Consider the following 15,039-nt stretch of genomic DNA (forward strand, 5'->3'; position numbering starts at 1 on the left):
ACATGGTTCTACTGATTTTGATGATATAACAAAATCATCTTTATTTTAAAACTAGAAGGCACTATAAAAGTGCTTGCATCTTCCTAAAATATCACTCAAGCCCTCGTTTATTTAACATTTTAAATTAGAATGCTTGTATATTAGATTCAGATCCAAATTGAAATTTCAATGAATGCAGAGACTTGTGAGCACAGAATCTTTTGCTTTTAATTTCACAGGTTCATTTGCTGGTTAATTTCACTTCCTTTATAAGACCCAGAGGACTAGAAAATGACATGGATTGCTTCAGAAGACAAAACTGAATTTTTGAGTACTGATCTAAGTACCGTATTACTTGAGGATTGATTTATCATTATAATAAAGTATGACTTCCAATCTCTAAGAAGGTCCTTTGGTAGATGTTCTTTGTTGTTTCATTTGTGACGGCACGGAGCTGCTCAAAGGAACACGTCCACACACAATCAGAAATGGGCAAATGCAGGGTAACCTACTTTACAGCAGTTTGAAAAATGGAAATTTCCTGTTAATGGAATTCACAGATCACAATATAAAGATCTGGGATGCAGAATGAAATGTTGCTCTTAGGGAATTAATGAGAAGAACAAGAAAAAATAAAGAAATTAGGAAACAAACAGACACAAAATATGCACCGGGAACTGAACTATTCTACAAGGACAACAACTACAAGCTGCTAAATCATAGTGAGAGGCCACTAGCAGGATTTGTTTAAAAACTGACGAGGCAATCTCTTCCATTGATAACTTTACAATGATACATTATCAAACAATGCAAAATGCAGTCTAGTTAATAAACCACAACAACTGTTTCTATTCTGCTGAAATCAGAATTCCCTTGACAACTGATCACACATCTGCAGTGGCATTATGGTTGAAAGAAAAGCTTCTTGGAGTAATGCATCTCGACTTATAACATGGGATTCAATGGGTAAAAGGAGTTTGCATTACAGAGAATGGTTTACTAGGACACAACGTCTCTGTAATGCATGGGAACACTGCAAATTAAGATATTCAATCTAATCTATTATCTTCTAAAACACGATATTATTTACAAAATGCATTTTAAATGAATTAAAATTAATAGTATTTAAAATTGCAATTAAGAAGAGTATTGGTGCAATTAAGCAAAGATAAGCAATCATCAGTGATTTGGAATCAAGTCTTTGGAATTGCTGAATAAATGTAAAACAAGTTCAACTTTTAACATTCTGTACCCTTAGGGTACAATGATAATAAAGTCTTTGATTGAACATGCCCATCAGTTTGTGCCATTGGCTATAATAAACTTAGAAATTACCCGTTTGCCCGAAGTCACTTTTCTTCTTCGAATGCATGCTACACTTACCATTATTTCCCATCTCAGATTATTCAAACATTGTACGTAAACTGTCTGCGCCTATCAGATTCCTTCCTCTCCAGCCCTTTATTTTTCCTACCCACCTGGATTCAACAATCATCTTTTAGCTAACCTCCTTCCCCTCCCCCTACCTTTTTATTCTGCCATCTTCCCCTTTCTTATCCAGTTCTGAAGTAGGATCTCAACCTAAAACACTGACTGGTGATTCACTTCCATGGATGCTGCTTGACTTGCTGAGTTCCTCCAGTGTTTGTGTGTATTGTATGTGTATATTTGCTCTGTTTAGTGGAGAGATATGCCGTCCATTATACATAGATTGCAGAACAGAAAGGGAAAGAATTCTTTCCTTGGCCTGCATTATGTTAGTTGATACGAGTCAGAGTACAATTGGGGTAATAGCATTTGCTAATGAATCCTGGGATAGATAGAGGAATAAATGAGCTGAAGAAACAACATTGACTGCTCTATTTCTTGCACCATTCATTGCCTCTATTTTAATGCTATACTTGATGGTCAGAGGAAAATATGATTACATAAATTATTTCACTTTACTAAATATTTTAGATGTGTTTTGAGAATACAAAAGCTTTCAATCATTTACTTGGCCAGGATTAAAACCTAGGTCCACTAAAGTACTGCATTTTTCCAATAATGACCTAATTTTTCCAGGTCACTTGTTAATTTTGGAAAAATAAAACAAAATGAAATTGGATCACATTTTTATATGGGCATTAGTTAGGAAAGAAGAAAATGTTTATGTGAGTTATTTAATAAAAGCTTTATTTGAGTTTTGGTCAGTTGTCCAACATGCAATAGAGAGTCATCAGACTCTTGACTTAAACTGCACTGGACTAAAAACTTTAATGTGTAGCATCAGTGCTTTTTATGTGTGCTCCACAGTAAATTGAATTCCTTGACGGGACTGAAACTGGCTGAGCAATAGAAAACTGTGCCAAAGTCCTCTGTTTTCCAGTTGCACACCAGTGATATTAATTAATGCACAGCATCTGACCTTCATGCCTTAATATATGAGGGTGTATCCACTTCTCTGAAACTAAACAAAAGCAGAAAGCTTTGTTAAAGGGTACGTTGAACAATCTGAACACTGCAGGAAATTACAAATGAATATGATGAAATTTCAGCGGTTGATTGAATAATTCTAATGATTAGGATGAGGAAATAGAGTCTGACCTAATCTTTCCTCTTATTATTTATCCTCTAATACCAGCTCTGGTCCAACTTTCTATTGCTTATGTAAGATACCCATTCTCATTTCTCATCCATTATGTAAATTCTGACCAAATCCATTGAGATCACCCAAATCTCTCCCACTACCATTACCATTGTTACTGTGTCTAACTGCATTGAAAGCTAAGAATCCATGATACTTATTTGCGTTACATTATGCTCGCTGCATGTACACAAAGGTTACTTACCTGTATGTAAGGGATAATTCTCAAACATTGGTGTATTTGTTGCATTGGAGCAATGAAAAGTAAATATAGTAGTTATAGTCCAGCCAAGATCAAAACCAGACACCAAAGCTGACACTTGAAAATCAGTCACCCATTACTGTCCATGTGGTCCCTGAATTGCTGCAGAATTTATTATAAAAATGGAGGATAAATACTTACATACTGTATAAATACTAAACATAAATCTAACAGTGGAATTGACAACTCTATTATAAGGTAACCTTTTCTTCAGCATCCTGTTCACATACAGCAAGTGACTAGAAGAATACCTGTTTCAAAAATCAGGATTCAGACAATTGTACGCAAAAGGTGCTTAGCACTGAGTGCGAATGCAAAAATAATATTAAGCGTACATTTCCTTCACTGTCAAAATGTCACCTTCCAAGAAAGTTTTAAAATTATATTTCCTAAACATTGAAAATATCTAAACTATTAAGTAATAAGTAGCTGCAACTCAATTTGTAATTATATTGTTCTTTTTCTCTATGACATTTCACATTTGCTGCCAAGAAAACAGCACGGAGTAATGCACAAGAAGCAAAGCCCTTAAGACCCGAAAACAAAGGAAGAGCTTCCAGTGAAAGCTTTATTTGACATTACCAGCTTTGTGTTAACATTTATCAATTCCTTTCTTGGTTAATGAATTAAACCTGCAGAGTTTATGTATTGTATTAGCTTTATGGAAGAGAGAAGGAATGACATTCAAGGACAATCTGCTAACCCATTCATGTTCTGGAGCATTGTTAGTCTCTTCCTGTCAGATATGAATTCCTGATTGATGTGTTCTTCTCTTTCTTTCTCCATGAAGTGTTTTCAAGCTTTCTTCTTAAAACTTGCCCCGTTGCACCAGCTAAATGATGGACCAATCCATGGTCTGAATAAAAGAGATTATTTTGAATTCTTCACAGGATTATCATAGACGGTAATACATCCATGTTACCTTGTTTCCTCTTGTGAGTGAGCATGAAACACCTCTACATTTACTCAGGCAAACTGTTCCATAATTTACAGTCATCTATCAGATTACTTCTCCGCCTTTAATTCTGCAGAGCAGGGGTTCACAACCTCTTTTACGCCATGGACCAGTATCATTAAGCAAGGAGTCCGTGGATTCCAAGTTGGGAACCCCTGCTCTGGATGAAAAATGCAGCATGTTCGTTTCCACGACTATTGTACTCTTTTTGGTTGGTCTCATCCTGATAAGTGCTTTCATCAGTGTCCCTGCATGATCTCTGTAAGATTACATAGCAGTAGGTTAATTATTTAGTGAGTTGTCTCTCCATCATATTCCGTCCACCGATGCCCTTCATCCTTTCCCTTAGCACAAATCATTATTGTAATTCATTGGTCTCTTCTTTTGCAGAAAGAGATGTAATGCCCTGGTTAACTACCTGCTCTGCTGCAGGTATTTCATTACAGCAGTTCTGCTTTCAGCTTGTTTGGGTTTGAGCTAAGGTAAGTGGCTTGTTATTCAATTTAGGAATGTGCTGTCAGCTAATCAGGATAGTGGAATTGGGAGAAGTTTCTGGAGGACACTGGGTTGGAGGTCTTTGTTGGTGGGAGCTGGAAGAAGACAGGGAAAAGATGGTTGAATACGCCATCTCTGTTGGACAAGGTTCTTTCTGCAGAAGAATGGCTTCAAGAAGGCAAAACCAGGGGGAGCCGATATGTTTAAGATGGATTTCGAACGATGTTGGGAAGGTACTTGTTACACCATCAATAACTCTCTCTGAGGCGTGAAGTCGAGATATCGGCTTTTATTGACTGGAAAAAAGAACAAGCAGTAGTTGACCACCATACTATATCCTGGAGACTGAGGGCCGGGCTCAGGCCTCAATCGCCTTTATACAGGGGTCTGTGGGAGGAGCCACAGGAGCAGTCAGCAGGGGGCGTGTCCAGACAGGTATATGTAGTTCACCACATTCACCTCCCCCCTTTGTTTTAAAAGAGAGTCCCCATGGGGCGAAGTTTCTTACAAGTATATTTACAGGTTAAGTCTATCAGGTGGTCGAATCTGTCGCTGCAATCTACGTAGCACCGGCTGTGATTGCACAGGTGCCGGTGGTGATTGCACTGGAGATGGTGGTTATGCTGGTTCCGGCCTAACTGGAGGTGTCAGCCCACTAGGCGTCAGTGATCTCTCATGCGTGTGCGAGGCGCCTGGTATATGCGCGTGCGAGACGCCCGGTATATGAGTGTCGTGAGGAGTCTGTGTAGGGCTCGGTGTGCGCGGTGTCACCTCGGGTACAGGGTTCATAGTTACCGGGGAGTGTTCGGGGTAGTGGTCTGCTGCTCCTGCGGGCGCCAGGTCGCGGACGGAGACCGTGTCCTCCCACCCATCAGGTAAGACCACGTAAGCATACTGGGGGTTCGCATGTAGAAGGTGAACCCTCTCAACCAGCGGGGAGTATTTATAGCTCCTTACATGTTTCCGGAGCAGCACTGGCCCTGGGGACATCAGCCAAACTGGTAGGGTGGTCCCAGTGGCAGAATTCCTGGGAAAAGAGAATAGGCACTCGTGAGGGGTGGCATTGGTGGACGTACATAACAGGGAGCGGATAGAGTGGAGTGCCTCAGGGAGGACCTCCTGCCATCGAGAGACCGGCAACCCTTTTGACTTAAAGACTAAAAGTGTGGCCTTCCACACTGCGGCATTCTCCCTCTCCACCTGTCCATTTCCCCGGGGATTATAACTCGTGGTCCGACTAGTAGTAATGTCCCTAGCCAGCAGGTACTGGCGCAGCTCGTCACTCATAAAGGAGGACTCTCTATCACTGTGGATTTAGCAGAGATATCTGAACAGAGTGAAGAGCTGGTGCAGGGCTTTTATGATGGACGTGGTGGTGTTATCGGGGCAGGGGATGGCAAAGGGGAACCGATAATATTGAGAAAGTAGACATTGCGATTGGTGGAAGGAAGGGGGCCCTTAAAGTCAACACTCAGTCGCTCAAAGGGGCGGGTGGCCTTGATAAGTTGCACCTTTTCAGGACGGTAGAAGTGCGGTTTGCACTCAGCGCAGACTTGGCAGTCCCCGGTCATCGTCCTGATGTCCTCCAGGGAGTACGGCAGGTTCCAGGCTTTCACAAAATGGTAAAATCGGGTGACCCCCGGATGGCAAAGATGTGCATGGAGGGCGTATAGCCGGTCGAGTTGCGCGCTGGCACACGCTCCCCATGATAGGGCATCAGGGGGCTCATTGAGCCTTCCAGGTTGGTACAGGATATCATAGTTGTAGGTGGAGAGTTCTATTCTCCACCACAAAATTTTATCATTTTTGATTTTGCCCCGCTGTTGGTTGCTGAACATGAATGCAACCGAGCGCTGGTCGGTCAGCAAGGTGAACCTTTTGCCGGCGAGATAGTGCCTCCAGTGCCTAATAGCTTCCACTATGGCCTGGGCTTCTTTCTCCACCACGGAGTGCCGAATTTCAGAGCCTTGAAGGGTACGAGAAAATAATGCTACTGGCCTGCCTGTCTGATTGAGGGTAGCAGCAAGCGCGAAATCGGAGGCGTCACTCTCTACTTGGAAGGGAATGGTCTCGTCCACCGCATGCATCGTTGCTTTGGCAATGTCCCCTTTAATGCAGCTGAAGGCCGTGCAGGCCTCGGCAGAGAGGGGAAAAGTAGTAGATTTGACCAGGGGGTGGGCCTTGTCTGCGTAATGGGGGACCCATTGGGCGTAATAGGAAAAGAAGCCCAGGCGCCGTCTGAGGGCTTTGAGAGCAGTGGGAAGAGGGAGTTCTAACAGGGGGCACATACGGTCGGGATCAGGGCCAATGACCCCGTTTTCCACGACATACCCAAGGATAGCGAGTCGGGTGGTTCCGAACACACACTTGTCCCTATTATAAGTAAGGTTCAGGGCTTTGCCCACTTGGAAAAATCATTGGAGGTTGGCGTTGTGATCCTGCCAGTCGTGACCACAGATGGTGATGTTACCCAGATAGGGAAATGTGGCCTTCAGTTGGCACTGGTCCACCATCCGGTCCATTTCCCTCTGGAAGACACCATTTGTGACACCGAATGGGACACGCAGTAAATGATAGAGCCTGCCACCCACCTCGAAGGCAGTGTAGGGGCGGTCATCTGGGCGGATGGGGAGCTGATGATAAGCGGATTTCAGATCTATTGTCGAGTACACCTTGTACTGAGCTATCTGTTTGACCATATCCCCATGTTGGCACCGACAAAGATGGCCGCCCCCATCCGGGCATGCAAGATGGCGGACCCCATGCCTCACACACAGTGCTGCCCGACGCCGCTCGTGGTTTAGACTTACAGACCTTGGAGAAATGGCCCTTCTTCCTGCAGCTGGAGCAGGTCGCTTCTCGGGCCAGGCAGCGTTTTCGGGGGTGCTTTTCGAGTCCGCAGAAGTAACACCGCATGGGCTTGCGACTGGCAGCAGCTGCGGTCAGGTTCGGGGAGTTCGTGGAATTGCGACTGGCAGCAGCTTTGGCGAATTCGCTCGCGGAAACCAGCGGCGGTGGGGTCTGAGGTGTCCACGGAACCGGCGGTGGATTGCGTGGCTGGACAGCATCAACGTTTTGCAGAGCAGCCTCCAGTGTGTTGGCCGTCTCGATCGCCGAGCGTAAGGTAAGATCTGCATTTTCCAGCAGCCGCTGGCGCATGTACACTGACCTGATTCCAGTAACAAAGGCGTCTCATACTAGCAGCTCCACATGCTGTTCCGCCGTTTTGCAATCACAAGTCCGCACGAGTGTCTGTAGGGCTTGGAGAAACTGGGCACTCGACTCTGCTGTCGTCGCGTAGCTAAGCGATGTCTTGCGTAAATGGTGTTCACGGGCCGCAGGTACTGTCTTTTGAGGGTGTCCAGTGCCCCTTCGTAGGTCGGCAGGCCCCTGATAAGTGAGTAAACTTTCGGGGTGACCCTCGAGAGGAGAATTCGGTGCATAACAGCGGGTTCAGTTGCACTAACCTCCTCCAAGTATGATTGGAAGCATGCAAGCCAGAGTTCAAAGGCAAGAGCTGCTTCAGGGCCTTGGGTGTCCAAATCCAATCTTTCTGGACATAAAACGCTTTCCATGTTTTAAAACTTCCAGTCAATAAAATTGATGCACCATCAATAACTCTCTCTGAGGCGTGAAGTCGAGATATTGGCTTTTATTGACTGGAAGAAAGAACAAGCAGTAGTTGACCACCATACTACATCCTGGAGAATGAGGCCGGGCTCAGGCCTCAATCGCCTTTATACCGGGGTCTGTGGGAGGAGCCACAAGAGCAGTCAGCAGGGTGCGTGTCCGGACAGGTATATGTAGTTCACCACAGTATTGTGTGCTTTCACGCAGACTGAGGGTCCAGTACGTGACTGACAGACAAGTTCAAGAGAAACTCTAACTTTTAGTTTTTTTCTCTTTCATTCAATAGCTGTTTGCTTAAGTTGACATTCTCAAATGTACTTTTTAACTGTATTAAGTGTATGATCTGTTATTTCTGTCTTGTGGGGAGTAAATCGCACAGCATTCACACAAACCGGGGTTTGGGTGGACAAGGCATCCTGACCTCACGGATTTGGTGGGACCAAAGTTATAACCACCCTGGATACATAAAGCCAGAGAAAGGTAGGTTTATCACCATGGAATCCAATGGCTGTTAGTGGGGGCTAATGAATTGGTTTTACAGAGACACCCAGTATAAGGGGGTTTCAGAGAGAACACAAATGCCCAGAGAGAAATGAGGAATCAGAAAGGGTTTCCACAGATCTCTGCTCTTTTATTATAATAATGGCTGCTGAAAAGAGGCCTCTGTTAAAATAATTAACCAATTCCCAAAAGTTCAACCTTGAGCACATTTCCAATGCAAGTTTATTACTCAGGCTACGTCCACACTAGACCAGATAATTTTGAAAACACCGTTTTTGCATAAAAACAATAGCTGTCCACACTATGCATTTTTGAAAATATCTCTATCCACATTGAAATGGAGATTTTGGCAAATCTCCTCCTCCTGCGCATGCGCAGGACACATCTACTGAAAACAAGCAACATGTTTAGTGTCGAATCTCACCGTGAAAGTGTGCATTTGTGTAGATACAGACTAGAAAAATTTAAAACGATGGACAGCTGTTGGCTTTCATGCAGGGGAACTTAAAAGTAAAAAAAAAACAAATACTGGAGCGTACGGAGGCAACCGACTGGGAGTTCATGGACAGATTGACCCAGCTGACGACGAACATTGAAAAACTGACTAACTCTGTTGCATTAATAAAGCACCTTGTTAAATGTATAAAACATGTCTGCATCAGTGTTATCTTGTATTTCCAGACAATGTTACATTAGGCATCTATTGTCAGAGAAGTACTTGCATAAATAGGTAAACCACCTTCCTACGAGCAAGGACAGAAAACAGGGCAAAGTAAGTATACTTATTTATTCAGTAAGTTATGGGTCAAATTATTTGGTGAGTACATTTCTAACTCTTCTGACGTCAGTTTCGTTGCTGTCTGTTCTAAAGTTGCTAAGTTGCGTTCATGAAAACAATGAAATGGCGCGCTGCCATCTGACAGTGTTTTCAGATTTCTCCGGTTACCCCATCCACACTGCTCCGGCCAATCCGGTGTTTTCAAAATTACACGCTTTGGAGAGCGTTTCTGAAAAGCTCTAGTTTTGGGGGATGAAAACGCTGTTTTAGTGTGGACTAAGGGTAAAAACAAAGAAAAAAAGCTTTGGTTACGGATTTATCTGGTGTAGTGTGGACATAGCCTCAGATGCCAACACTACAGTACAATAGATATCATGGTTACACATTAAACTACTTGGTTTCTTATAGAGCCATGGTGATCAGATTTGGCTTCTGTATATGCTTATCTTCCACCAGCCAATTAGCTCTTCTAAAAACCTGTGAAACACGCTCAACTCTTTCTACTTATTCCTCTTCCTAAAGTCCAAATATTTCTCCTTCAGGGTCTTGAGACACTTTCCACTCACAAAAAGTATGAAAACGGGTCTTCCAATCAACCCTCCAGGTTATAATATCATGGCTATTTCTTTATTACAAAGGAACAGGAAGATCCTGGCTGCATGTCCACTTGATCTCCTGAAAGTTATTGTTCATATCTCTTTCAATTTGAGAGTCTCAGGATGTGAACAATTCTGAACTGGAGATTTGATTAAGAACTGGGAATAGCTTTGGTTAGGAATAACAACAAAACACATTTTACCAATAGCATCATAATATAACCAAGATATCTAAGTCAGTGGTTCTTAGAGATAAGCTGTTGGTATTTCTTGTCTAGTTAATATTGGAATTCAAGCAACTGTCCCAATTTTATATGCTTAGGTTAAATGAAGAAATCAACACATTAGAGATGGTTTTCTCATGAAAATTACATTTAGTACATTTAACAAATTCCCTTTTGCTCTCAAATCCACATTCTCTTCATTTTGTACCGTAGGCTGCAGTGGGATGAAGCATTTCAATAGAGTTGGCTTTCATTAGCCAAGAACATTATGAAACATACAGTAGTTATTCTAGAGACGGTCTCAAATGAGTTAAAATTTGGTATCACTAGACTCAAAAATGCATTGAGGGCTGAAGTAATTAGGCAAACTTATCACCTCAATCAAGATCTAAGGAGTTAATTAGTTATGTTTCATCTCATGTGAGTCTGACTTGTTGACAATTAAACTACACCACAATTATTTTCAATAAAATAACTAGGCTGCTACAACCACTTGTGTGGCAACATTTTCAAATGAATGACAAGCAAAGAAAGTAGATCTAGAACCCGTATTCGGACAGCCATTTACAGAAAAAATACATCAACCTACTTTGTTCATGTCAGAGTCTCACGTTATCATCCATTACTTTAGTATCTCTAGTTTACACCTTTTCAATTGTCTTATGGCCACGTACCACCATCCATCTGACATAGACCTTTCATGTCACTCAAATTCTGCACCTATTTCCATTCACCTATAACTTCTATGTTTATTGACCAAATGATCTGACAGTGCCCAGTTTTAGAATCTCCATTGCTCTTTGCAAATCACTTTATTACCTAATCTATTCCTATGTTATCTCCTTCAGCTACCTGGCCCTTGAACACTGGCATTCATTCCTTCAATTATCTTTCCACATTTTGAATGCTTCTCAAAAACTTTTTCACTTGCAATCTGTCATATGTTTTTCCTTGTGAGAACAAATCAAGTTTTTGTAAGAACCCACCAATAAACTATTGAGAAGTATTTTCCTGAGCTGCTGGTTTGATTGGTTTGAACAGCTTCAGCAGTTTGATCAGAGCACAACTGCGCAATCATGTAGACATCAGCCAATGAGAACAGTGAGAAGAGTTTAAAAAGAGACACCGTATCGAGCGGGCATCCAAGGAGCAGTCGACAGTGCAGAGGGAGGCAGAACAGGAAGGCTTTGGCTCAATGGGGCTTCGGTGATAACAGGTCAAGGCAAGGTAGGTTGCCTTTGTAGAATACAGACAGGAAGAATGTGTGTGAGGCCGGTGTTCTGTGCTTCCTGTAAGATACGGGAAGTCCGGGAGACTCCCAGCCTCCCAAACGGCCACATCTACGCTAGATGCTTTGAGCTGCAGCTCCTTAGGGACCACGTTAGGGAACTGGAGTTGCAGCTTAATGACCTCCATAAGGTCAGGGAAAGTAAGGAGGTAGTCACACCGGGCCCTGGGGAGACAGATAAGTGGGTAACAGTCAGGAGAGGGAAGGGCAGGAGTCAGAACTAGACAGCTTCTTGATAATAAGTACTCTTGCTTGAGTACTGTGGTGGGGGAGGGACAGCCTACCTGGGGAAAGCATCAGTGGCCGCGCTTCTGGCACAGAGTCTGGCCCTTTGACTCATATGGGTAGGGAAAGGAAGAGGAAGGCAGCAGTGATAGGGGACTCTATAGTTAGCGGGTCAGACAGGTGATTCTGTGGACGCAGGAAAGAAGCACAGATGGTAGTTTGCCTCCCAGGTTCCAGGGTCCGGGATGTTTCTGATCTCATCTACAATATCCTGAAGTGGGAAGAAAAACAGCCAGAGGTCGTGGTACATATTGGTACCAGCAATATAGGCAGGAAAAGGGAGGAGGTCCTGAAAGCAGACTACAGGGAGTTAGGAAGGAAGCTGAGAAGCAGGACCACGGAGGTAGTCATCTCAGGATTACTGCCTGTACCACGTGACAGTGAGTATTGGAATAGAGTGAGGTGGAGGCTAAATATGTGGCTGCGGGATTGGAGCAGGGGACAGGGATCCAGGTTTTTAGATCATTAAACCTCCTTTGGGGCAGGCGTGACCTGTACAAAAAGGACGGGTTGCACTTGAATCCCAGGGGGAGCAATATCCTGACAGGGAAGTTGGTGAGAGTTAGGAAGTTGGGAAGTTGGGTTATTGGTGAGAGTTTAAACTAGAATTTCTTGGGGGTGGGAACTAAACTGAAGAAAGGGAGGAAGAGGGGGTTGGTTCACAGACAGAGAAATCGTGCAGACAGTGCGAGAGGGAGGATAGGTAGGTGATAGAGAAGAGACACGCTCAGACCAATGGTTTCAGCTGTGTCTATTTCAATGCAAGGAGTATTATGAACAAAGTGGTTGACTTAGAGAGTGCATCAGTAGTTGGATCTATGATGTTGTGACCCTTACAGAGACTTGGATGGCTCAGGAGCAGGAATGGTTACTTCGAGTTCCAGGCTTTAGATGTTTCAGAAAGGACAGGGAGGGAGTCAAAGAGGTGGGGGTGTGGCACAGTTGATCAGAGATAGTGTCACGGCTGCAGAGAAGAAGGTATTCATTGTGGGATTGTCTACGCAGAGTCTCTGTGGGTGGAAGTTAGGAACAGGAAGGGGTGAATAACTTTACTGGGTGTTATTTATAGACCACCCAATAGTAACAGGGACATAGAGGAACAGATAGGGAGATGGATTCTGGAAAGGTGTAGTAATAACAGGGTTGTTGTGGTGGGAGATTTTAATTTCCCAAATATCAATTGGCACATCCCTAGAGCAAAGGGTTTAGATGGAGTAGAGTTCGTTAGATGTGTTCAAAAAGGTTTCTTGACACAATACGTAGATAAGCCTACAAGAAGAGAGCCTGTATTGATCTAGTATTGGGAAATGAACCTGGTCAGGTGTCAGGTCTCTCAGTGGGAGAGCATTTTGGAAATAGTGATCACAATTCTATCTCCTTTACCATAGCATTAGAGAGGAATAGGAACAGACAAATTAAGAAAGCGTTTAATTGGAGTAAGGGGAACTATGAGGCTATCAGGCAAGAAATTGAAAGCATAAATTGGGAACAGATGTTCTCAGAGAAATGTATGGAAGAAATGTGGCAAATGTTCAGAGGATATTTGCATGGAGTTCTGCATAAGTATGTTCCAATGACACAGGGAAAGGATGTAGGGTACAGGAACTGTGGTGTACAAAAGCTGTTGTAAATCTAGTCAAAAAGGAAAGAAGAACTTACAAAGGGTTCAAAAAACCATGTAATGATGGAGATCTAGAAGATTGTAAGTCTAGCAGGAAGGAGCTTAAGAAAGAAATTAGGAGAGCCAGAAGGGTCTATGAGAAGACCTTGGCAGACAGGATTAGGGAAAACTCCAAGGTTTTACATTTAACAAGTATGTGAAGAGCAAGAGGATAAGATGTTAGAGAATAGGACCAATCAAGTGTGACAGTGGAAAAGTGTGTATGGAACCGGAGGAGATAGAAGAGGTACTTAATGAATAATTTGCTTCCGTATTCACTATGGAAAAGGATCTTGGCGATTGTAGGGAGGACTTTCAGTGGACTGAAAAGCTTGAGCATGTAGATATTAAGAAAGAGGATGTTCTGGAGCTTTTGGAAAGTATCAAGTTGGATTAGTCACCTGGACCGGACAAGGTGTACCCCAGGCTACAGAGGGAGGTGAGGGAGGAGATTGCTGAGCCTCTGGTAATGATCTTTGCATCATCAATGGGGATGGGAGAGGTTCTGGCAGATCGGAGGGTTGCGGATGTTGTTCCATTATTCAAGAAAGGAAGTAGAGATAGCCCAGGAAATTATAGACCAGTGAGTCTTACCTCAATGGTTGGTAAATTGATGGGGAAGATCCCGAGATGCAAGATTAATGAACATTTGGAGAGGCATAATATGATTAGGAATAGTCAGCATGGCTTTGTGAAAGCCTTATGAGCCTGATTGAATTTTTTGAGGATGTGTCTAAACACATTGATTAAGGTAGAGCAGTAGATGTAGTGTATATGGATTTCAGCAAAGCATTTGACAAGGTACCCCATGCAAGGCTTATTAAGAAAGTAAGGAGGCATGGGTCCAATGGGGACATTGCTTTGTGGATCCAGAACTGGCTTGCCCACTGAAGGCAAAGAGTGGTTGTAGACGGGTCATATTCTACATGGAGGTTGGTCTCCAGTGGTGTGCCTCAGGGATCTCTTCTGGGATCCCTACTCTTCGTGATTTTTATAAATGTCCTGGCTGAGGAAGTGGAGGGATGGGTTAGTAAATTTGCTGATGACACAAAGGTTGGAGGTGTTGTGGATAGTGTGGAGGACTGTCAGAGGTTACAGCGTGACATTGATTGGTTGCAAAACAGGGGTAAGTTTTTTTTTTATGCCAAGAGTAGTGAATGTGTGGAATAGGCTGGCAGCAACAATGGTGGAGGCAGATATGATAGGGTCTTTTAAGAGACTCCTGGACAGGTACATGGAGCTCAGAAAAATAGAGGGCTATGGGTAACTCTAGGTAATTTCTAACATAAGAACTTGTTTGACTCAGCTTTGTGGGCCAAAAGGCCTGTATTGTGCTGTAGGTTTTCTATGTTTCTGCATTTCTATGTAAATAAAAGCTGTGAGAGTACTGTACAACAAAGTTTGGTATATTTTTGTTGTTGGAGTTAAAGTAAAATTATATTTGGGATATTTCATCTACTGCCCATCCAAACAAATAAAAGTTACTTTCAACTTCATAAGTGTAGTAGTTGGAAAAATATTGATTTAGAATTAGGAAACTTATAGCAAAAAACTGATATGAATATCTTCATAAACGTAACAGTATCTACATTGGACTGAGCTAAAAGAGAAAGGACAAGTTCCTCTGGATGGTTGTAATCACAAAGCTATAACAGCACGCAGGCTACATAGACCGGGCTTGGTTTCCTCCTGAAAGGTTTGCGTTCATTGCATTAGCCTGAACTTTATTATGCTTCAGATGGATTTTCACAGGGGGCTTA

The sequence above is a fragment of the Hypanus sabinus genome, chromosome 15, assembly GCF_030144855.1.
Source record: "Hypanus sabinus isolate sHypSab1 chromosome 15, sHypSab1.hap1, whole genome shotgun sequence".
Lineage (NCBI taxonomy): Eukaryota > Metazoa > Chordata > Chondrichthyes > Myliobatiformes > Dasyatidae > Hypanus > Hypanus sabinus.